The 10,973-nt window shown below is 37.9% G+C and overlaps 1 protein-coding gene across 1 annotated transcript in view; it reads left to right on the forward strand.

The window, feature by feature from the left end:
* The window catches only part of pard6b (par-6 partitioning defective 6 homolog beta (C. elegans)), a 41,218-nt gene that overhangs the window by 21,048 nt on the left and 9,197 nt on the right, over window positions 1-10,973 (forward strand). The gene's annotated exons all lie outside the window — the stretch shown is intronic.

Consider the following 10,973-nt stretch of genomic DNA (forward strand, 5'->3'; position numbering starts at 1 on the left):
GGTGAAGTTCATTCAGCAATGGTACTATGGTAAACCAGAGCAATACATACTGAAAGTAATGCAAGTGCTTATAAAGCATAGGCAAGTCATAGTAAAGTGCAGAGTTAATGTGCAAATTTAGTATGGTAAAATATGCATATGAGTTGTTTTTGAAAGCCAGAAGCTAAAGGCAAAGGGTCTGTTCTGGTTTCATCTTGGGTGAGCATTGAGTACAATTCTGCTTTAATGACAAAAGCAAATAAGCAGTGACAGTCTATAATTTTCATGCCACTTCTAACAAATCACTTATTTGCATTTTATTCTTTTTATTGTAATCAGGTCAGAATCAAACATTTTTATTGTGATTTGCTCAAAACAGTCCTCAAATAAAATGCCTGGGTTCCAAAAATGTGCTGTTATTCAACATTGCACTTTGTTGCTGCTTAGGTAACATTCTAGCCCCTCAAATGAAATGCCTTTCTTTAAACCCCGACCAGCAAGGTTTTTATATTTTAAAGAGCTTGATCACACCCTAGCGAATGATTTACTTGATCAAGTGGGTTAATGAGATGAGAGGCGGCCTTATGGTGCAGGATGACACTGCATCTGCGTCTGCGTCTTCACCTAATCGGATCACCGTGATACAGGCCAAATCGAACTACCTTGGGTGATTGTAAAATTAACGTAAATAAATAAACGTCATCCTTATGAAAAGTAAATTTAGGAGAAACTCTCTCTTATTTTCTTGTACCTTAATCATATTATTTGTAATGTCAAACTCCTCCTCCAAAGGATTAAGATTTTGTACCTCGCTAATACTTGTGTTTAAGATCCATTAGGTGAGTAAAAAAGCAGGAATGATCTCAGTTTTTCAGCTTCTGATTAGACAGTCATGTTCTGTCGATACCTTTTGTGTGTGTTATTTATTAACAGGAGCTAACTCAGTCATTGGTAAAGCATATGTATTCAGTCATGCACCAAATGATATCTTAGTAACAAGAAAACACTGTACAAAGTATGTGTTTCTTACACTATAGCAACAAACTTCCATTCTGAGGAAAGCACACATTCCTTCAGGTGAAAGGTTGCAAATGATGGGTCCTTTTATGTGGGATTGCCTTTGGGATTTTTTGCACATTTTCTTTTAACAGATTATATTAATGACTATTTTCCAAAAAAGAACAATATACTGTATTTAATCTAGTGGGGTTTTTTTTCCACTAACATACCACTAGTACTATTTCTCATTGCTTTTTCAAATGCTCAGGCAGTGTACTGAACCTTTCAATATAAACTGCAAACAGAAAAATGCTTTAAGCCCGATCTCTGGTAGAACTGTGTGAAGATGGGCACTGATGATATAATAGACTTTTGCTGATATTGGCTCACATTCTAATACCTGCTCAATAAAATGACAAAGCAGTGAAAATCACAGTTTAAAATTATGGTTTAGTGTAATGGAGTTTTAGTTCTAGTAAGCTGAGTTTTCCTGTTACAGTATTCCTGTTATTCCTGCATTTTTGGAAATTACAATGTTCAATTTATGCGTCCACCGGATGTTTTACATTGTGATCACTATTTTAGTAAAAGATTTCCAGAAGTCATGTCAGGCTCATACTCTTGTATGATACAATGTAGCACTGTTCAAGCGTTTGGAACAGGCAGACTGGGGGGAGGGTAGTTTATTGTTCTTTTTCTTTTGGATTAAAATCCATGCACTCATTAACATCTTTACATTCCTGAGCTGACAGCTATATTGGCATTGAGAAGGAATGTTTCAGAAGCCACTTGAAGGTGCATCTTATTTTAAGATGCCAGACTGCATTTCCCCTGCAGTCTCTTAGGTGCAGCTCACGTACTGTAGGAAGCACAAATCGAAACTCAAAGGGGGTTCTAGCAAGCGTAACGTTTTAATGATTGAATTAATCTTCTTTGACATGAATACCGATATGCATAGTGATTAGCAATTGCGATCAGTTGTCTGAGGATTTAGGCTTAGATGAGTCATTTATATAAAACTTCTTCCCGTGCATAGTTTTTAAGTTCTGTGTGTGTGTGACAAAAAGTGAGATCCAGCCAGTTGAATAAAGGTTAGAAAGCTTCAGATTACCTTCAGTTCTCTTAGATTTGTTTCTCTGCGAAAGTTGAAAAACAAAAAGATCCTAAAAAGATATCGGCTTTTTTAAACCAGAAGCACTATTTACGTCAACCAAAATTAATGTCTACAGTTTGTATTAATCCACAGATACTGCACAAAAATGAATACTGCTTGCTAAAAAAAAATATTTTGCCTTTAATGAACAGGAATGTTAAAGTATGAAGGTTGCCTAGGTGTTTTTTTGTAGGAATAAAAAAACCGAGGAATGCTTTTCTGCTGCACTTTGGAAACAAAGTTAACAAATTTTGCTGGAATAAGCAAGCTGGAGAAGCCAACACAAAACATTTGTCTGTCGTAATACATACGATCAGGGGCACGATCGAGTATGTTTAAGGGTTTTTTCTTTATTCCATTATGATAACAGATTTAAGAAACTGTCAATTAAAATAGCAATGAAAATTCCCAGTGTAACCTTTTGGTCATTGGTCAAATGAGAGTTTACATTCTGATAGCCCTAAAGCTGGTTTCTTTTCATTGTTGACTGTCTAATTATATTGATGGTGATGCATGTGTCTTAGCTAGGGATTTGTAGGCTTGTGTTAGCAGTAAGAGCTGCATGTACAGTAAGACCTATGTCCAGAGGCCTTTGTTGCTGTTGGCTTCCTGTGCGAAACAAGTGAATGGCCTTACAGTGTGTGTGTTGGAGGACAAAACTCTCTTTTTCACTTGTTGTGAGAGAATTGTAGCCGTGTGCTCATTCCAAACTGTTGGGGGACCTAAGCAAATTTAGCCAGTCTAAATTTAAAAAGTACATTTTAAATTGTCATTGTTTAAGTTAAATTGTTTTGTTTGAAGGAACGTAAATGGCCATGGAATTTACCCATCAGGCTGTTATCTGTGTCAGATGAGTTCCAGGAAGTACTGTACTGAAATATTTAACAGGGCAATTCATAGTGATTAATGCTGGTTCCCTGTTTTGCACACAGGCCAGGTAGAGTACAAAGCATGCTTTGGTCAGAGGAAATCCCTGTGCCAGCGATTCAGTGAAAGGGTGGCACTGTTAAAGACGGGCTCAGAGCAGCAGTTGGGACAGGGACTTCATAGTTCCTCATCTTCATCGAGGAACCTGACTGAGAGCAGGGCCAGCTAGGGAGGCGGATCGGGAAACACCCACTGACAAAGCGAGCAGGAGAGCAGTCTGCAGTGCTGACCCGACAGGAAAGCTCGTCTGTTGGTTTTAACAACTGTCAAAATAAAAGGAAAAAAAAACTTGCTCTTGTTGTAAGTGCATTTAATTTAGCCTTTGCTAGAACTTTTTGTTTCTTGAAAGGTCATTCTACGCTGAGGATGATGACAGTGACTGGTAACATTTGTATATACTTCTGTCAGAAGGATGATGTTCTTTCCCTTATTAGAGAGAGACGGTCAGATGTCTAGAATCTCCTCTGCTCTTCTTTGCAACACTGTTTAAGCAAGTGTCATTGTTAGTGATTATGCTTCTCACTTTCAGCCAGACAAAAAAATCAGTAGCTGCTTTCATGTAGGAGGATACATTTTGACACGGTAGATTCAATGTTACCTGGCATTTTTGTAATGCCTTGTTCTGGTTCATCAGACTTTAGTTTGAAACCCACTGATCATATCGGGGATCATACCTTTTTGCAAAGCAGATTTTGAATAGAAGGGTGTCTGGAATTGAGGAACAGAAATATGTTTCCTTACAGAAACCCACATGGTGTACCAACTTCATACTATCCAACTGCTTTGTATATCAAGAGAAAATCCAAAAGGCGTTTATTTTAATTAGAACATGATGCTAGACTGTAAATTTATTTTATCAAGTCATTTTTGCCATCATGCTCGGTGTCTGTTTAGTTTTACACAGTGACATATTGCTTTTACAGGCCTTTAACAGTTTAATGGCCAAGATGGCATAAATGCGACTCTCTTGCCAAAATCATTATATAACATTTTTAATAAATCCTAATAGAATTGTCAGCTAGACATATTGGAACCAACAGTTCTATTAAAATAGCTTCTGATTGACTGTTTCTTTGTGTGGATGTTCTGTATATGTGTATATTATATTAGATAATTTATCTTATGAAAGTCTGGAACAGTCTACCTACCCATGTTGTTACAGCAAATACTCTTATTTTTTCAAAGAAACGATGGACACGATCTTTAGCATTATTTTTCTCTTCGCATGTTTACATAGTAAACAGTACATCTATTGTTTGTACTACACATAACTCTGTCTCTCTTTCAAACCTGGTGTGTAGCTAAATGTTTATTTCACTCGCAGTATTCCTGTGTGGATGCATCTAATTTACCAGCTGAAAACTCTCAACAGGGAGTCGGTGGCTGCAGTCTGATCACACCAAGCATAACTACAGTCTAATACTGCCTTCCCAGAGGAGTGTTTTTTTTCCTGTGGGCATCATTATCACGGCTGCCTCTCAAATCTTTGGTCATGGGTTTGAATCTTGACTGGCACACCCTTTGTTTAGTTTTTGCATGCCTTTCCCTTGCTTGCCTGTGTTTTTCCCAGGGATCCACATTTTTTTCCCACCTTCCAAGGTGGTTAGATTATTTGATGTCTCTATATTGCCCTTGTGCATGAACGTGGCCTGCGATGGACTGGTGTCCGAAAAGGGTTTTCTTTAAATCCCGGTGCTTCTGAAATAGGCTCTAGGTTTCTGCAAGCCTTAACGGCAAAAAGCTGCTTTTCTGTTAACTAATGGATGTATGTTTGCCATGCCAGAAGCTTGTATGTGCTGTAGGCATTAGGCTAGAATTCAAGGCATCCCCTGTTAGTAAATAACATGAAGCTTCTGGCAATGTGAGTTCAGTGGGGCCTAGTTTTACACTGGGCTCTCATGTGGCTTTGACTGTGAGCTGTTATCAATGCAACTCTTTGTTTATCTTCAGTGTGCGAGAAAGATATGCACAATGGTCTGAGAATAGCAACACTTTGAGAATTCCCTTTCCAAACTTTGCATTCCCCACTTGAATAATTTTCACTGTCTGACTGTGCAAGAAATGATTAGCAGAGAACTTGGTACCTTGTACGGTCTGGCACACTGAAACCTAGGACTAGCCGCATCTGTACTGTAAAATGGGCTTTTTTGGAAAAATGGAATCCTAAACCACTATTTCCACACTGTCCTCCCACAGTAACACACACCAGCTGCTGAACAAGACAGCTCAAGAATTCAATGTCTCATATTTCAGTGTTATCTCTTTTGCAGTGTGAGTTTCAAAGGTTTTTGCTCCAGTAAAACAATTGCCAGATGTTTTCCGAAAGCAATGGTAGAAAGTTTGGATGTGTTTAAAATAATATCACTTCTTAGTCTTACTCACTCCCAGCAGCCTCTCCTCAGTGCTCACAATAGCAACCAAATCCCAGGCCAGTATGCATTCACGTTATTTTCCGCATCATCGTAATTACAGAATTACTAATGCAAGGTTTTCTTAAATCCCTATGTTACAGATCTCAGCAGGAAGGGCAATACGTGTATCTTATGATATAGAAAAAATATAGCAAAGTGTATAAAGATGGTCTTCCCGTCTTGTTCATATTTCCAGTTAGAAAGAATGAGACAAACATAAATGGGGCTTTCTCTGCCTTAATGAATTTTTCAGTTTTCAGGCAATGTGTAAATTGTGGTAGAATTAGAACTAATGAGCAAAACTTTTACCGTTTGCAGTTTTGTTGTGTGCTGAGCGTTATACTGTAGTAAACCGTGCCTGTCGTTTTTAATGGACAGCGGCTTGATATTAAAGCATGAATACGTAAATGACAGGAAGGCTTTGATGTTTGTGTGTCCACAGTAGGCCACACTGGAGGGCTTCACTGACATACTGTGAAACAGATCTTTTCTGTTCTATGCCTGTACTGTATTTCAGTATTATTGTCTATATAGGCTCAGATTTCAAGTTTCTGTGCCGTGGTTGTGAATGTTCTATGCTGTCTGTACGACATTCTGGTACTGCTGTGGTGTAATGCTCATAAGATCTGTATTACACTGCATTGTGCATGTTCTGTGTTGTCGTATTCCTTTTGAAACATTTCTTCCTAATTTACACTTCTTCCATATTTAGATTTGGCTGGATATTAATTTATTTCAATAAGATTCCCGTTTCAAGGCCGGCTCCAAACAACCAAAACTTTCTTCTTTCTGTCTGATTTTCAACTTCATAGCTTTGCAATTTGCATGTTGGCACAGTTCCCCTATGCAGCCTCTGCTTTATCTGTGCATGATCTGTGGTTGTGACATAGAGATTTAAAATTGTTGTGGATTCCAATCAACGTGTAATTGTCATGCTTGTACAAGGAGAATTATTGACTTGGGTCTCATCTAGACATGTCACCTGAGACTCAGGGATTGGTTAAATAGAATTGTCACAGTTATGTAGACAGCTTGACGACAAGTAGATGTAAGTAGATTATTATACCTGTGTTTAACCTTCACAATGTGCTGCCAATCTAAGAAGGTGACACAGGAGAAGTCAGAATGAAGAACCGCTTCTTTTATCTCTGGTCACAACCTTGAAATGCAGATGACTGAACAAACTCATGGCATGCTTTCCTTGCTGGAGTTGTACTGTATATGCTGCTTTCAGACTGGCTGAAGCCTGTCTGTAACCACTATTAGTCTTAGAAGTATTCAGATCAAAGTTTTATGTAAAAACTTGCGATCACCCACACTAAGCAACCACGTTACACTGGTCTCCCTACTAGTTACTAGTGCAAACAGCTGCAACAATTCTCTTACATCAAAGTAATCCCAGCCTTATGTGAAACATTTTTGCTGTTCATTTGTATTAAAAGTGAATGAATGATTGATTGAACTGGAAACAAGGAGAAACTAAGGAGAATGCTCTTACCTTGGATGACTGAAGTAGCCTAGCTATTGAACTTCAAGTTGCAATAGTATGGATTCATTAAAGGGTCAATTCTTTAGTTTATCTGAAAATCTAAATTAATTTAAAATCTTTTTTGAGATGTTTTTGTCAAAAGCTGTGTCACCTGTAATTTCCTCCTTATGTTCCACATTTAATTGAAAATAATAAAGACCTTTTTAATACAAAGGTAAGCACATTTTATCATTTAAAAGTAGATAAAAACAGAAAAAACAGAAAATGTAAGTATCTAGGTATTTGTAATTCAGTGATCTGTGGTTGATGTTTGCTATTTCATGGATCATACATGTGTAACCCAGCACTCCTTTCTCTATACAGGACAGTGGAGACTTACTGATTTTTAGTGGCTATGTCATTTACTGGCAAGTACAAACAAGTGCCTTGCTAACAAAACGTGAAGACTACAGCAGCAAAAGCCATTGATTTTTGTTTTATCTGTCATATTCGTTCTTCCCAGGATCTAGTTGTCAGATATTGTCCAATAGTTAGGTTTTCATGACATTCTCGATGGATGATTGATACAAGATGTTCGTTTATGGATTCAAAGGACAAAACTTCCTTTTTTTCTTCATCTCTTATTTTATTTTTTTGAAATATTCCACTGATTTTTCACATGCCTGAAGTTCTGCCACCAAAACATGTTGCACTTTTATTTGAATGTGTGTCCATTGTGAAGGTGCCTGCGGGTCTCCCTTGATGAAACCGTTTAAAGGTTTAACAGTGAGATATAGGATGAGCGCGTTTTCTCCATGATGTTTGAGTGGGGAGCTCAAAGTTTATAACTATAACCTATAATGTCATAGATAATTGCAAAATAGTACATGAAAATTAATATTGAGAAATTGGTTCTTCAATTTTGGTAGCAGGTCATTTAAGCAATTCCATGTTCCTCCATTTTGATTCTTACTAAAACCCTTTGTTTGCATTGTAGTCTTTAATCATGTGGATTAGCAGCCATCTGTCAATATGTTTGTATGATTGATCTGCACTAGTCGAACATCAAACCTCAGGGGGTGCCAGGATCAGGCAGTTGTTTTTCCTTTTATCTCCTGGGAAACATAGGTAACTAGGCTGCTTACAATAGGTGCCTTGTTTTAGCCTTGTCATTGCAAGCCTTCAGTTGAGAAATAATGGGGCCACAGGCTACTGCTGTTTTCCAGGTGCTGTTGTCATCACTCTGACAATCATGGGAAAAAGACCTGTAGCAGCCTAGGCATGAATTAGGTTCTGTAAATCAGCAGTGATAAAGCCTGATGGTACATTAAGGGTCGATCGTAGCCAGGGAAACAAATATTGTACATTCTACAAGTAGTAGTCTGTCGAATTGTTTGTTGAAAATACTCAAAAAACGGAAGGGGAAGTTTGGGTGGTGCGTAGGGAAGTTTGCTGTTCCTGTCTTCGAGGGGTTCAGAATTAACCAGTGCTGAAGAGCGATAGAGAGGCTCTAAGCTGGGCTCCTGTGAAGCCTGTGATGGCTGTTCCAGACTGTATCAGAAGAGTCTGCCTGGCACAGTACAGTATGTTGGATGGCACAACTGTGCTGCTTCATCTCTTCTGTTTTTACAAGGATTCACTAACCTTTCAGACAAGATCTGATGGCAGGCTGTGCAAAGTAACATGGAAGTGTTGTCTGCTAGTGAGAAACAGGCAGAACACAAGAACAGTGACAAACAAGAGGAGGCCGTCTGACCCTTGATGTTTTTATTTGCTAAGTGGTCGAAGGACCCCGCCGAGCCAGTTCTTGAAGGAAGCGAACACCATATATTGTAGGGTTGTAAGGGGGGAGAAGTTCTTAATTTTTTGTTTTCTCTTAATAAGAACGGCCTCGGTATTAGCTGCCTTTTATTATTGCCTGCTGTTCATGTGGTGATGGGGGATTTAAAAGCTGGGCTTGACTGAGGGAGGAACAGACCTGTGTTGTGCAATTGCTGGCCGGCATATTCCTCTGTGCTGGGAACTTGAGTGGGAAGGGTGTATTGGAGTGTCATCCTGTAATTTGGGGGTCAGAGAGGAGAAGACAAGATGACTTTACAGGATGCCCAAAATTAAGAGATCATTCAGTAAAAAGATCATCATAACAGGTAAAACCTCAAAGTTGGCTGAGGTAATTAGCGGTGTACTAAAGGGATCTGTTTTAGGCTCCTAATTTAAATCCTTAATCTGTATTATGTACATAGTAAACCAGGTCATTTTGCTGATGAAAGAAATGCAGTTGGTGGCTGATGTGGTAGCAACACCAAAGGAAATACAAAAGACACCTGGGAAATGGTTTTCTGTGCAAATAAGTACAAAGTACTACATAAGGGTGTGTAGAAATGTACAGTATAGATCAAATACTAAACTTGCACAAAGATCCAATGGCAATTTAGAAGCTTATTGACTCAGTTTCCTGTAACAATAGGGAACAGCAAAAATAATGTCCAACAGAATGCTAGTGAAAATTGTCTGTTTTAGGCAAAAATGACATTTTTAATTTAGCTTTGTCACCACTTTATAAAAAAGGATATTGTTACTCAGAAAGGTGTTCAAGGAATATCAGTCAGATAATTTCTTGCTCTCAAAGGAATGTCAAAAAGGCTAAATGTAATTAATTCTCCTTAGTGTTGAGCAGAGGAGATTATAAGGAGATTTGACTCAAGTTTTTAAAATCCTTAGAACAATTGATGTAGTTATTCCAAGGACTACGTCAAGCTCAGTAAGAAAAGGCGGACTTAGGATCATAACTGGAAATAATGAGCGCATGCTTTTAGGTATGCAAACCTAGGGATTTCTTTCTAGTGGGGGTATTGATTTAAAATAATGCCCGCCAAGCTGTTGAAACTGACACTCTGAAGTCCTTCTAGATGAGGATGTTTTAGAATCAATTGGCAACGACGTATAAAATAAGATGGGCCAAAAAGCTTTCTCTCATTTGTAACCTTTCTCAGGTTCAAGACCCATTTTAACATCCTAATTTCACAAATCCTGATTGCAGATCTCAGTGGTTGTAGTTGATGGAAAACATTGTGAAGTACCCAGTTAATCATTGTCAAGGCAAAGGTTTGGTTACGATCCAACCCTAACCTTTGAACCTGAACTTTGCAGTTACTCGATAATCCAGTTACACTGTGATGATTAAGCTGCTGTGGAATTCTGAAATTTGGTAATAAATCTGAGCACAGTATAAGAAAGCTTTCTAAAAACATTGTACAGTGTATTAAAGGAATAAGGTGAATATTTTAGAAAATATTATCACAAATTGCAGCTCTCAAAATGTTTGAGTACCTTGAAATTAACTTCAAGAGCTGAGAACAACCAAAAAATTCTGATTTAAAGAAAATAGTGTTTCGGTTAATGAAATAACTGAGAGTTCAGGTGGAATTCGAACTAGCACACTTTGGTTAAAAAGAGAACAGCATTTGGAGAATCCTGAATGGAACAACTTTCTACCCAATTGAAAATCCTCCAGACAACTGAATTAATGGCCAGGAAGTCACTGTTAATTGATGTTCAAATGTGAGATGCTGGGTTCACGGATCTTCTAACCAGGAAGTTGTAACTGTTCCACAAATGTATAGACTGGTCTCAAAGTTTAAGCTTTGCATCTTCCACAGATGAATAAAAACTCTCAGGAGTATTCATTCACTGTATCTGTAACAAATTACATTTAGTCTGGCCAGGCAACAGAGTTTATATAATAAATGTGACTAACTTTCAGATAATCATTTTTTTGTAGTGTTCTAAGTAATCATAGTAGTTACCTTGCCTGTTTGTGACAAAATCTGATGTTGTGTCCAGTCACTTACACAAGCACTGATTACAGTGATACACAGTTTGTCTTTCCTTTTCTGCATATATTCAAATTGCATGAGTCTTGATCCCCTAGCAGCAACACTATGACCAATCAGCAGGTATAAAAATGGTGACTTATGAATTATATTGTGTTGATACATTCAGCCCATCTTAGAAATAAACAGTTGGTTAAACAATC

Source organism: Lepisosteus oculatus, chromosome 16 (assembly GCF_040954835.1).
Source record: "Lepisosteus oculatus isolate fLepOcu1 chromosome 16, fLepOcu1.hap2, whole genome shotgun sequence".
Lineage (NCBI taxonomy): Eukaryota > Metazoa > Chordata > Actinopteri > Semionotiformes > Lepisosteidae > Lepisosteus > Lepisosteus oculatus.